The following is a 15071-nucleotide window of genomic DNA, read 5'->3' on the forward strand; positions in this document are numbered from 1 at the left end:
GTAACAGATTTCTATGTGGTTGGTGTGTGGTGCCTGAAACCATGTTGATGACTTTTACAGCCCAAGTCACTCGTGTAGATCGTTCTGCACAGGTTGCAGTGCTGACTAAGTAGATGTAATGAACTAATAAATGAAACATGAGGACAAAACAAAATTCAGTCTCCCTTGCTACGATTTTCCTCTCATTAACATCTGCTCTCTCTTAGGCTTCATGGAGGAAAAAAAATGCATTTTCCTGTTTATATCTGTAACCATCAAAATGAACTTCTTGCAAAAAACGAAAAAAAAATTTCAATTGCCAAACATTTTGTTTGTGATGATAAAGGATTTTCCTTCTTGCTCTAATTTGAGAGCTTGTTGGGTTTTGTCTTCAGTGGTGGCTTGGCCAGGTGTTGATTGCCCTCATACATCTGCCAAGCTCAGCGGTTAGGGTTTTTCTGGTCTTTGTCCTTCTTGTCTACGTCAGAACAGTGATGTTCTAGGGCCTGGGTTTTTGCCTTGTGCTTGGAATCCTATGCATCTTAGGCTGAAGCTCTATAATTCTTGAGTAGAAATCTATGACTTCAGGTATTCAAGCCCTAAAGTCGAGTGAAATAGTGGGGCGAATACACCAAGTCCTTGGCATTCTTCATCCATCTAATCTAAGGCTTTTAACCATGCGCAGGAGGTTTCCCAGCCTCATCTCAAGGGACCACTCTGGAAGATGAACAGGACAGGAAGACCAAGGAGGTCTCTTGGACTATTGGGACTGGAAATGAAATTGCACAGAAGGAGGGGAAAAATGAAATGATACAAGATATTAAACAAGTTCTTTCTTTCTGGGTGATCGTTATTTCGGAGGGAATTGAAAGCAGGGATTTGAAACGGCAAGGGGTAAGCTTTTATCCCTATGATTTAGCACATACACAGAAGCGGAGCCCTTACAGCTGGCGTGGAGTTAAGGGAAGAATTTGCTGGGCTGGGCTAAGACCTAGTATAAACAAGCAGGCACGTACAGCTGAGGCAAGCAATTGGTCGGACAGGTAGGGACAGGATTGTGGTTACAGGCACCTGGCTAAGGCAGAGAGGTGAAGGTAAGAGGGTTACGTGCACCCGAGCACTTCCAGGCCTGTTTGAGTTAGAGTAGCAATGGGAATAGGAATGTGACTGCCTGTGGAGTGGGGATTAGAGGAGTGTGTGTGTGTGTGTGTGTGTGTGTGTGTGTGTGTGTGTGTGTGTGTAAGGTGGCTTCAGAGAATGGGGTAAACAAGTAAAGCCTGATGAAGAACAGAAAACATAGTTGATTTTTAATTTCAGAAGCACACTAAGTACTAGGGTCATGCTTCCCTTTAAAAACTACTCATCTAAAATGTCACTGTATGCCCTGTATTTTTATTTTTGCTAAATTATGCCAGCAAAAATTCAAGAGGCAAAAATTCATGAATGCAGGGAAGTGGTGCTTTCCCGGATTCTGCTTAAGAGTTGGGCCTGCTGGAATTGGTTCTTTCCTCTTGAGAACAACAGAAGGGCAGGGGTTCAGGATGATACTGTCAAGCAGAGACTGTGGGTCTGAATGCTCCCTAGCTAGCCTGGAAGTGTGAGCCAATCCGAACAGGGGTGAGGAAACTAATGGCTGACTACTACCAATGACTTGGATCCACGTCTTTTCAACTCGCCACTGTAGTCATCTGAAAACAGCCCCGTGAAGAAGGACAGTAACAGTTTCCATCCATCCCCTGGCACCACATAGCCTATTAGGCTCTGTGCCGCTCCTGTGTCATTTATATCTCCTGCCTGTGATGGAGCACCTAGCCGAACAACTCCAGGGACAGTGGATGCATGCGGCTTGCAGCTTGAGGCTGGAGAATGGTGGAGAAGGCACAATGGAGTTCACAGTGGCAGGAGAGTGTGACTGACATAGATCAGCAAGTAGACAAGGGAAGGCCAGAACTAGAGCGGGTTGATCTATACCCTCAAGACCTGCCCCCCAGCCCTAAGTTAGTGAGTTAGTTTCCTGTCCAAAAAGTTTCACAACCTCCCATAAACAGTGCCAACAGTTTTCACCAACTGTTGAAAATATGAGCTTACGTGCACATTGCACAGCAGAGCCCTAACATATCCCCTCCCCTATATACATGCCCAGAGCCTGGACATATCACCTCTGATTTCCTTGTATATTTGACCACATCTGTAAGAAACTACAGAAACTTTGGAGTGGACAGAGACTAAAACCCTTAGTTGGAGAAAGAAAAGAGAAAGCCATATCATGGAAACTCAAGAGATCAGGCCTGCCACTCTAGGTGGCCAGACTGTGTGATGTTTATGGTGTAGAGGAAATCAGTGTGCAGGAAGCAGGAGAATGGGAAAGACAAGCAGAGATCAACGTGGGACGAAAGACAGTGACAAACGGGCATCTCCCAGTTCCTGCTGGACTCAGCTGTCCTTACAGCTGGTCGGGCCGAGCCATTCCTTTAGAACTCGTCCTAATTTGAGTGTCTTCTTGTCCCCCTGCCCTTGCCCTGCTAGTCCTAACATGCCCTCTCTTCCCAAAGTGTCCCATGCATATCCTACCACAGCTAATGATGTTTGTCATGTATTTCATCTTGGGTGACATACAGAAATAACAGAGGTTTACTAAGAAATGCATGCTGATGCCAAAGGATTGAGAAGCAGCCTGGACTGCACTTTCTCACACATAAGAAAGAGCAGGCTCTCCCAGCCCTGTGGTTCTCAAAAGGTACAGAGCTGCTGAGGAAAGCATGCTTGGCTTGGGCTTTGTGCTCAGGTGGCTGGAACCTCAGGTTTCAGTACGGCACCGGGAGTGTAAGCATAGGAAGCTGGATATAGAATGCTTCTCCAACATTGCCAGCCCCACTAGCTTCCTATGGAAGCTACAGAACACCCGAGTTACAGTTGGCACTATAGCAGACAGAAGATGGAGTGAAGGCACCAGGCCAAGTGGATCCTGCCCTCCAAAGATGACAGGCTATAGGAAAGGGATAGAGTAAACAAAGAACTTTAGCTAAGTTGGTTAATGCTGATGAGCAGCAAAAAGGAAGGAGAAATACAGGATGAGTGGGGAGGCTGGCAGAGCAAAGTGTCGAGCACTCTAGTGTTAACACTTTAGTTTAAGGGGAAGTACTGACCCTCCAAATATATCCGTAAAGGCTATGGGTCCTTTGCATCAGTATAGCATTTATCTCCATGTCAGGAGAGCTCCAGGAGGAGGGCAAATGGACTGGTTGGCAGCATGAGAAGGGGAAGAGACGGTAGATGGAAGCCAGTGTCTAAGCTCTATTGGTTTTCATGTTTGTGACACATCACTGGGGGTTAATGTGTTTAGGATCTTCATCAACTTTTTGAGAATTCGCTATTCAAATCCAGTTCATATAATAGCTAATTAAGTTTGCTTAATGTTGACATGACTAAAATTGGTGAGGTGCCTTCTTTACCTGAGCATAGAACATGTTTCCACAGTCTTGTGGGCAATGTCAAGCAAAATCAGGATCAAATTTTGGGACTGCAGAAAGTCAAGCAGAGAAATAAAGACTCGGGGAGCAAAGTTACCAATCTGAGACTGTGGCAGGCCATATTGGAGAGAAACCCATGTGGGCGGCATATATCCATCTAACTTTTGAGAGGGTCTGGGCATTTAAGATAGGAAATACAGCAAAAATGGAAATTCTACTTAGGAGAACTTGCTAAGAGTTAAAAAAAAAAAAAAGAACAAAACCACAACCTCAAAGAAGCCATTGCTAAACCAAAGCTTGGAGGAAACGCTATTGAATGACGTATTCCCACATCAAGGAGTTATTGGAGGAATCGATTTTTGGTGAATTGCTTCAGCATAGTTGCCTTCCAGACCTGGTGATTCAGGGCACTTTTCTGTTTGCTTTTGATTCAACGTGTTTATTTGACACCTCAGAAACTCACAATGGCTTCAGAAAAACAACAACAACAGTCATTTACTAGAAGGATGCTGAGAAGACCCTATGTTTTTGAGGGGAGGATCCAGCTACCAGGTAGCACAATTCAAGTGGATTCACAATACCTGCTTGTGCCCTGCTAGAGGTGTGCCCATCCTTGCTTTCCTCACAGGAGACACTGAGAGGTCCTCTGCCTCACAGCTCACAGTCCCCACATTGGACAAGAACTGATTTGAACAGTAGTTTCAAAAGTTTAAAGAGCTGCTCTAACTGACCAGCCTGAGGGTAGTTCCCAAGAACAGTTTAGAGGCAGATTCCAAAAGAATCTGCTGTGTTGTGACCAAACAGATGCTCTTCCAAGGTTTTGTGAGGAGCTAGAAAGGTTGTCTTCTTGTATCCACAATGCAGTTTTTATTGAGATGAAAGGACAAAAGTAGCCACTTCCCAAGTGCAGACACACTCAAGTCTCATCTTCCCACAAACAGTGTAACGTGGGTGTCTCTCTGCTTTTAACCCCGAGGATGCAAGAGGGCCTCTTATCTCAATGGACAGTAGATGCATATTCCTAGTAGGAACACGAAACTATCTGGCCAGTTTGGGCCTCCCTGCTTAATAAATCCAACAGGGACTTCTCATGAGGAGGAGAAAGGGAGAGTCTGGATCAAGAACCCAGCCGAGGAATCCTGTGAAGCTCTGTAGGAATAAAGACTGCCTAGCCTGGCCTTGGGAGTGGGCAGGTGGGCTGCCTGCGTAGTGCGCTTGATCTCTTAGAAACGTGGTGGAGAACCAATCAGGTGGCAGCTCCTGCCAGTGGCTGTATCAGCTTGACTCAGAGGTTGCTTCTGCAGTGGTGACCGCAGGCTGGGTCCACTCCCTTGCTCTCTCGGAGGATGGATGGGCCAGGCAAATAGGCCAGATGACTAACTTAGGAGTGTTACCTCTCCATTGTTCTTCCTTTGACACTAACTAAAGGTCACATAGTGCAGCAGGTACAGAGGCTCTGGCACCCCACCTTCCGCCCTCAAGCTCATCATCTCTTTTTCTTTAAAAACGAGTCAACACCTTCTTCTGAGGGCAGACACTGCAGCTCCCAATCAGAGAGCCCGAAATTCTCTCTGGATGGTTAACATTTCCTTGCCAGCTCCTAGACACCCTGACTCCTTATTAGTCAATCTTGTCGCCTCTGAAGTTTCTCTTTAAAAAAAAAAAAAAAAAAAAAAAAAAAAAAAAGACCACTAAATTCAAGTGCAACGTGTTCTATTTTTGCAAGTGAGCCTTTTCTCCTTCTGCTTCGAATAAAAGAAATAGAAAATATTAAAGCGAATGAGAGAAAAGGCACAAATGTCTAGGCCGCTAATAGATAAGATTGCCTGCGGCTCTGATTTTGGTAGTTTATATAATAGCTTCAAATGCTGGTGAAGAAGGCTCAGTCTTGCCAGAAATGGTCTTTAAATTAAGTATCCATTTTCTTTAAAATTATCTCTAATGGCACAGTAGAACCACGTTATTTGCAGCCTAAAACGAGGGTTTGCAGGGATTTTTGGTCCTACTCATTTCCACTTTGGGGGTCAGGAGCTCACATCACATATATTGTTCTTAAAGCTCTCCCCTGGAAATGACCCATCTTTCTTTGGTGACTTACTCTAATGGGTTATATAGTTCCCGTGGGGTGGGTCACGGCATCTGTGTTTGATGATGTGTATCCTACCTCACTGATAACACACAGCTGGTAGTCGTGGTTACAACATTACCTGTTCCACCATCTCATCTGATGTCCTGCACCCATGATGCTGTGGGTGCCCAAAATAATGGCCTTGGAGGGATGACATCCTACTGCTAAGGCAGAATTCTTTGTTCTTCAGAAATACCTAGAAATAGGTTCCCAGTTCTTCCCTAAGTGGAGAAAACCCATTCCATCCCTTGCCTATCAAACTTGCCAAAGAAACCAAGGGTTCCCTGGCTCTTAGCAGCTGTGCCCTCAGACCCCAGGAGTGATTCTAGCTTGCCTTCCACATCATCCTCACCAGATTTTTTTTTTAAATGGAATTAGAACTCACTGTGCCCCTTCACTAGCATGTGTGACATCTTTTAAAAGACAAGCAGCATGGGCATCTGGGTAATCGTTGGAGTAACAAAAGATGTGGCTTCTGGTCCTAAAATAGGCATAAACTTGCTGTATGTTCAGAAGTTACCAGCCCTCCTGGCCCTCACGATTGATGCCAGCTGTTAGGGCATTGTATATAGACCTTCGATTTATCTCTCGTGAAGGAGAGTGGGGAACTTATTCAGAGAAGGGGATAATAGGGAAAGCCAGCTTTCCTAGGCAAGTCCTTATCACAATCCAGTGTGTGTGTGGAAACTTATGAACCAGTACAGAAAGCATTCCAATGGGTCTTCTGTTTTCTAAGCTATTCAGATATATTCATGACTCCAGACTTCTAATGAACTCCTGTAGAACTGGAAGGACTTGCAACTTGGCAAGAAGACAATGCAATACACTGCCTGGAGTCCACTTCTCTTGCTTGCATGACTAGCTACTAGGATTATCTCCTGATGGCAGTGTGACAGCCCCTCCACTAATTACGAAGCACTTTCATTTTCAGCATCGTTCAATGTTCCAGTAACACCATGGAGTAAATAATATTTCTTGCATTTTGGAGATGAAGTTCCTGGAATTGCCAAAGCTTTATGACTTGTGAGCTAATGCTCATGTTCTAATCTAGGGCTTCTGGCTTCAAGTATAATAGTCTGAGCTGTGCCTTCAAAGTCTGGGTTTGCAGGACATATCCCAGGAGGGTAAGGGAAGCTGAGGCATTGGAAACACCTATGTTAGTGTTTTCTTTTATATTTACGTGTTTCTATGCCAAATTAGATTTTGAATAAAATATTTTTGGTTCTAAAAGGAGTTTTTGGGCAACAACACCATTCCATAAAAATGGTGAAAATGAAATTTTTTTCATCAGTCTTTCTGTCAGGACTTGGTCCTTATTCTTTGTCCCAGCAATCCCTGCTAGAAAACACCTCTCCAATCAGGTGGCCAAAAATGCTCTTTCTTTGCTTTTGTCACAGTCTGCTTTCTGTTTCTGTGGACCCTTCACAGGAACAGTGTTCAGCAGCTAAGGTACCTGGCACTAAGCCAGATGCCATTCATCCTAGATCAAGGCCCTTCTTTTCTTTACAAGAATTGAGCCACATGTTCCAACTTGTCTCATAAATATAAAAAGAAAAGGCTAGCTTCCATTTTAATGAGTGGAAATAATTACATGTCACACACCACCTAAGCAGTTCTGTGTTTGCTCTGACTGTAATGCTGACATTAACATTCAAGGATGCCGCTCACTCTGTGTACAGATGTGGGGTTTAGGGATTGCCATGTTCCTTGTGGCCACAAGATGTCAGGCTAATATGATCGTGGGTTGTAGGTGCAGGAAGGTGTCTTGGTTCCTGGATTGCCATTGATGAGTTCATTAGCTGATTAAAATCCTCCCAATAAGCTTGTTTGGAAGAGCCTAGGGAAAGTCTGTGAAATGTGTCATATTGTTATCCTGTTGCTGGAAACACTGAACACCACTAGCTGGTAATCAGATTAACATCAACAAATATTGATTGTACATGCTTGCACGATTAAATCTTGAATAATTAAAGGCCACTGAGTTTCCCAGCTCTCAAGCTAGTGCGTGTTACTATAGGCAACATGCACTGTTTACAGAGTACTGGGCTCACCCACAGAAGCAGATGCCCTTGGAAAAGGATACTTGAAAAGCTGATAAACAGAGGGGATGCATTTTAAGTTGACAGCTATCATGTAAGTCTAAGAATGTCTATCAACTGAAATAAATTCCATTAATAGAGCCACAGATCTAAACATAGGAATGTGTGCAGTGTAGATTTGTTTACTCAGTGGTTTGGAAGATTTGTCAATTAACAGTTGATCTGACTTGCCATCCCTTGCTATGCCTTTTGTCTCCAGAATGACTTCCTATAGCAGTTTCCTTGGGGGTCTGGCAGACGGAAGCAATAATGACAAGCAAAGGTTGGAGTCAATCAATACATGGTTATTGAGTTCCTACAGAGGGCTAGGTGCTGGTGACAACCCAGCAGACCTGGAGGGCAAGGTCTCTGCCAGCCTCTTCCTACCTCCTCATTTATCTTCCTTTCCCTGATTTCTCTATTTTTGTTCTGTTTCTTAACCCTTTGAATCCTGTTTACTTCTGGGCTACATGGTGAAGGTGGAGCTACTGTTCATTTGCCTTTGAGAACACATTGACCTCCCACATTTGGTAAACTTTGGCTTGGAGATTCAAAGACAGACTTAAAAATGGTTCTTACCTTTGTGAGGGTCACTGTGGTTGCAGAGCACACATTCCAATACTCTACACAGAGCACCCTGGGTTGGTGATGTAATCAAGCAACTGTGCCATGGAGGGATAGAGTCTGCTTGGTACTGAGAACATCGTGTTCTTTCCAGAAACATCGAGGTGGAATTCACTAAGTGAACAGTGGATGGGAAGCTGGTAGAAATAAAATGTTTCATGGCGAGTGTTAGCACAAAGCAGAGCTAGTGGAGTAAAACCGTATGCGGTGCAGTGACTTGTCAGGATAGATGCTTGTCTTTCCTATACCAATTAGAAGGTGGGCAGGAGACTGGCTGGAAGCTCTGCTCCACAGAACCCTATCCAGGGATATCAGGGATCCCTATCTGTCCAGTTTGTCTTTCCAAGACTCTCCAGGCATTTATTCACATTAGAGGAACGCCAGCTGACTTGCTGCTATGTGTAAGATTCAATCACGGGAAGGAGAGGGGTCCAGGGCAAGGTCTTACATCTTGGTCGACTGATGTAGAAGTTGTCCATTTCTTATATTTTACTGGATCTGAGAATAGGTGCAAGGCCACATCGAGCTACAAAGCAGACAAGGAATTAGGTTTTGTTTTAAATGAGCACACTACATATTCGTGACAAAGGGATGAATGGACTGTGGGAAATAACGAGCAGCCTGCCCTAGCAAAGGTGAGTGGAAGGGAAAAGGCTGTAACAGAACAACTTACATGTGGTATAGTGCAGCTGGATCACAGCTCGTGGGACTTGCAAAGCCAGGCCAGGGTATGGAGACGTCAGAATGTTATGTTACTGAAAGCATTTAAATAAGGTTGACAAGCTGAGCTTTGTGTTTGGGGAAGACTCTGGTACCCGGAGTTGAGTCATAGTGGAATGGTTAAAGTACAAAGAGATGGTGGTGTGGCTCCAGGTGATCGAGGATGAGGACATCACCCCGAAGAGAGAGAGGGTCAACGATAAGGGTCACTTGGTTCTGAAAGACATTTCACCCATAATCAAGACTGAAGACAATTAGATTTCCACTCACTATATCAGCTAAAGACTAAGAAACCATATTGACAGTATATCTGGTGTCAGTAACATCTCTTCAACAGAAATAAAGAATTATTCTCCTTGCCTATGGTCTCGAGGCTTCATTACATGTGTTACTCTTTAGAAAACACATTTGCAGAGTGGATCCTTTATGATTGATTTTGTTCTCATTCACTGTTTACATAATTTGCTTGACAATTTTGCATGCTCAAACCAGACTATGCTGGTACACGGGAGGTGCCTTCCATTCAAGTGATTGATGCACACACAACAAGTTCACAGTGACTGGCATGTAATTCAGAGCACCAAGCCGAGTGTAATGAGGAACATGATTGACAAACAGACAAATTCTAACTTGACCTGGTACAAAAAGGTACTCTGACCAGGAAGACAAATAGATAGATATTTGAATATCACATGGTTTTAAGCTCTGATGGCTGATAGCTTCATCTCCAAGATGAGAAATCAGCTATCAGGGACACCAACTTCTTTGGCTGAACTTGGCTGGCATCCTGCCCATGACACATCTAGGTTAGAAGCTATGTCTTTTCTATCAGTGCAACCATACTAGATGACATTCGTAATTAAATGCCTCTTGTGCAGACTCTGATGAGAAACAAGGCCTCAATGGATGAACTGATGAGAATGTATTTTATTTTACAGATGGGCCAGGGATAATCAAAGACTCATCAGAGGCTAGCAAAGGAAAGGGCCAGATCATGCATGCTTTTCCCATATTGTGGGCCAAAGGCTTGTATCATAACAAATAACTGTCATTATAATGCAAAAAACAGCATAGACAACATGTGAATACATGCTAATACAACAGTTTCGCCAAAACAGGAGTTTGGGGAGATGTCTCAGTTGGTAAAGTGCTTGAGGCTCGAGCACAAGGAACTGATTTCAGATCTGCTGCACTCAGATAAAATCCAAATGCAGTACTGTATGCCTGCTATGTTGGAACTGGTTTGGTGAGGGCCAGTAGTAGGGACAGGCAGATCTCTTAAGCTCCTTTACAAGGTAGGCCAGCTGTGGCAGCTAGAATGAGAATGGCCCCCCATAGGGCTTATATTTGAATACTTGGGGGATTGGCACCATTTGAAAGGATTAGGAGGCGTGGCCTTGTTAGAGGAAGGGTGTCACTGTGGGTGGGCTTTGAAGTTTCAAAAAGCCCATTCCAAGCCCAGAGTCTCTCTCTTCCTGCTGCCTGCTTATCTGGATGTAGAACTCTCAGCTACTTCTTCTGCTCCACATCTGCCTGTTTGATGCCATGCTCCTTATCCTGATGGCAGGGGACTGAACTTCTGAAACCACAGGCAAGCACCAATTAAATGCTTTCCTTCATAGGAGTTGCCAAGGTCATGGTGCCTCTTCACAGCAATAGAGAAGTGACAAAGACGTTAGCCAAGCCAGTGGGCTTCAGGTTCAGTAAGAGTTTTCACTGAAGGAAGATCTGATATTGACCTCTTGTTTCCATGTGCAAATGCACATACATGTACATGTGTACACACACAAGCAAACAAGTAACACACACACACGTATTCATGGAAACACAAATAGAATACAATAAAATAGAGTAAGAAACAGGTTGTAAGCTGGGTTTACAATTTGCGTACAATTCACTGGCACCTTGGCCAGCCCCAGATTATCTGTGCTCTCATAAAACTTTCTTCAAAGAAGATTCCAAGTTATTGATTTTCAAATAACTCAATCTTAACTATGTTCAGGTTTTCCCCCATGTGTTCCCCCAGCCACACTTGCTGGAATTTTTTGGGAATCTTTAAAAGAAGAAATCTTCCTTTATTCCCACAGTAACCTGTTGAATGTCCTACCATAGCTGGTCCCAGAAGCCAGTTGTGCTTCTTCTCAAGTTTGAGAGTAACAATTTACTACCTATCTTTTAGATGAGCAACTTAATCAGAGCAAGGTTAGTCCAATGGCACAGCTGAGATTTGATGCCTACTCATCTAAGACATACTCAGCATTCTTCCGGTTCTATCAAGCTTTCCTGGGTTGGGGACAAATGCATGGAACTCCATATAGAGATTATAGGTAGCATGGCAATATGGCCGTGATAGATAGAACTGAAATGCAAACTGGAGTTCATAGCCTTACATCCCCTTTACATCTACAGCAAACATACTGTTCCAGAATAAGGAGTGCAATTTAGTCATTAAAGCTGAAGCTTTTTCTTGTATCTCTATGTTGGGATTTTAATCTCTATATTTTGTTACATTTATAGTAATCAACAGTGTCCCCCACCACTACTATTCCGATGAGGGGGTACAACCAGAAACATTCTTTAGCTATTTGTCAATGACTGCTTCATGCTGCCAGGTCTGGCGCCCAGTGTTCTGAAATGTTAATTTCTACGTTTCTCATTGTTTCTACAGTTGTATTTCCGTTACACTTCTGTGATACTCTTTCTGACCTTGGACCTTGAACCGTACTCTGTAGAAATCAAGCACTCACTCTTCCCTGTTGGTCTTGCTCTACGGCTTACAACTCTTTGTGGGCTTGTCTATATGGCTCTTCCTCGATTTCTTTTGAAGGTAACAACTAGGTTGACTTTCTCTGCTTGGAACATGGTCTGAGCCTTAACAGTTGTTCTATAAATATTTGCTAAGAGAAGAGGGTTTCTGATGACCTTCATCCATGCGTCCTCTAAATGGTAGGAGTAGGGCAGAACTTACCTTCCTTTTTCCTCCTCTCAGTTTGTGTCTTTCCTGTCTGCAGAGTCTCACCAGAGACCAGACCAAGTCTGAAGTGCTTTTCATGCTGTAACTTCTCTCTACTGCTCTGTATACGACTGCACACTTTATGGCAACTCTGTGTCAGCTTGAGTTGGATCCGGAGTTCTTCACTACTTAGTAAGGTGACTTCTTGCATGACCCCTCATACCCAGCTGTCCTTGACTGTGACATCATCACAAAACATGATGGCACTTAACTTGGAGGCCTTATGAATTTTATATGAGTTAGTATATGTGAGTTGCTTAGCATAGTAGCAGACATAGAAGCAGAGCTGTATCAACATTAGCTATTAGCATTAGGCTCAGGAGGCACTACACTTATTTGTGTGTGTGTGTGTGTGTGTGTGCGAGAGAGAGAGAAAGAGAGAGAGAGAGAGAGAGAGAGAGAGAGAGAGAGAGAGAGAGAGGAGAGAAAGAGAGAGAACATGTGTGGAAGTCAGAGGACAACTTGCAAAAATGGGTTCTCTCCTTTTATCACATGAGTCTCAGGGATGAAACTCAGGCAAATGCCTTTACCTGCTTATCCATCTCCACGGCTGTTGAGCTGGTACTAAGCAGTGAGTATTTTCATCTATCATATATATACAATTATTTAACCATCACTAATTATTCTCAGTAGATTCAGGAGCATACCTAGCAATCTGGTACCATAAAGAACCCTGAGTAGATGGAACTAGGACCACAGGGCACAGAGACATAAAGGAAAAAGGAAAGAATAAGAATGGTAGGACTTCTCTGAATCCAGGGATTCCAACATAGATACAACTTCTCACATTTGCATTTTCTGGGCTCCAAACATGCATGTGACTGCCTGAGAGTAAGATTGGATTCTCCCCAGTAACGGATGGATGCTATGGCCTTCCGGACACTGAACAACAGAATGGCAAGATTACAAATGTCTTACTTAGTTGGTGAAGCAGTTGATCGATAATTATTTATTAGATGCCTAGAAAATCATTGTCTTGAAGGATTATAAACCCCCTCTCTTAAAAAATAGTCACATAGCAGCTTTGTCATGAGGATAACAAAAGGGGACTAGGAAGTAGCTTCCCGGCAGTGGAAGAAAGGAAGCCTTCTTGTCAGAGGGACACCAAGGTGTAGTTCATGGCCGTGAGACAGACTGTGGAGGGGACATGATGACAAGGGTAAGACATTTTACTACATGCAGTTCTACTGACACATACCATCCAAATGGAAATGAAAACCATGACTAATTAAAGAAAATTAAAGGCTCCTCTTGCTCATTCCCACTGCAGGATAAGCTCTGTCTTGCATGGCCCAGTCAGGCAGATGAGAGAGGTCAGCATTTTCCACTTCCAAATATACATCAGAGTCACATTAAGGAGGAAGCGTGCTGAGTGCTTTTAGAAGCTGAGGCATGCTGAGCAGCCTCCACCAGGAGATGGTTTAGAAACAGATCCTGACGGTGGGGCCTCCCCAGGACCTCTTTGTCTACCGACTCCAGCTCCGGTTCCTGCCAAACACACTCCTTTCCCAGTTTGTGTCTTCCGAGTGGTAAAATGATCCTTAATATCATATGTGGGTCTTGTTACAAAGAAATTTTCTCCCCTCCTGGCTGTACAGTTGTCAGTTACAATATGCTATAAATAAATAATGTTTCTGTAAGAGCAATGAGGGGGGGGGGCAGGGGAGAGCAATGTTTATCAACTAGAATCCCTGCCAGTTAGAAGAACCTGGATAGGAATGTTAACGTGGATTAAACAGGAAAACACGCTGCTGACAATGAACGTTCAGGTGTAACCAGCTCTGAACGGATGCTGAACGGGGGGGGGGGGTGTCTTCCAGGCAGGTTGCCTGTAGATTGAAGATGTGTGCTGTCTCTGGCAGGGCCATGAACAAGCTCCAAATTAGTGCACCGCCTGCCCCTTGCTGCTTTGACAATGCAGGGAGCTCTGTAGGGAAATGTCTCCTGCAGGGAGACACCGCAGGATTGAGGGAACTCTAGATCTCATTGAAAATTAACTATGAAGAAAAACAAAACAAGATGTTCAGCTAAAACTAAAACCTTTTTTGCACCTTACCATAGTTTGATAGATTTAGATCTTTGCTTTTTTTTTTTTTTTTTTTTTTTTTTGGTATGGGAAAAAAATCTACTTTGCTCTCATTTTGATCAGTTCCTGATTTCTGTTTAGGGTTGTGCCCCTTCATTTATTTGAGAAAAAGAATATTTTCTATATGCCACTTGTGATATATCTTCAAGGAAGACTGGCAAAGAGTTAAGGGAAGACGAGAAGTAAAACACATTAATAAGCATATATTCAGAAAATAAGTATCATGGTAAAAATCATGAATGGAGGAATTGGAGTTATATTACAGAAATGGAGAAGTGAAAAAAGGATATTTTTAATATAGTGGGCAGAGCAAACCTTGTGAAAGACGCAACATTTAATCAAGGATATAAAGGCGATGTAAAAGTCAGACGTAAGGCTATCTGTAGGATATATGCTCCAAAAATCTTCCAGGTAGAGGAAGGGCTGAGAACGGAACTATTTTGTTCTTAAGACTATAATGAATATCTAAGATAATTATAAAGGAAGTTTGACTCTGGTTCATAGTTTTGTAGGTTCCAATCCCGTTGGTTCCAATGCTTTGGGCCTGTGCCAAGGTAACATACCATGGCGAAGGGATTTGGTAGAGCAAAGCTCTTCACAGTGGGGAAGCCAGAAGGGAAGACAAGAAAAACAGAGACCCACAACCCACTCCAAAGACATCTCCACTCATCTTCATTTCATTAGGCCCTACTTCTTCAAGTTTCTACTATGTCCCAATACCATAACCCCCCCCCCCCAATGGGAAGCAAATCATAGTAGAATCAATATGACTGCAGAGTGAGAGGGTGGCAATGCCATAGAAGATGGAGGGTTTGGTCACACCTTCTTAAGCCTGACATGGACTCTTAAGATGATGGCATGAGGACGATGTAAGGCAGTGGTTCCCTCTGACACAGATCTCTGAGATGACGATCAGCCAGGATTCCTGTTACTCCCGTAGTGTAGTGGAAGACTCTGATATATGCAGAGGTCA

Source organism: Chionomys nivalis, chromosome 18 (assembly GCF_950005125.1).
Source record: "Chionomys nivalis chromosome 18, mChiNiv1.1, whole genome shotgun sequence".
Lineage (NCBI taxonomy): Eukaryota > Metazoa > Chordata > Mammalia > Rodentia > Cricetidae > Chionomys > Chionomys nivalis.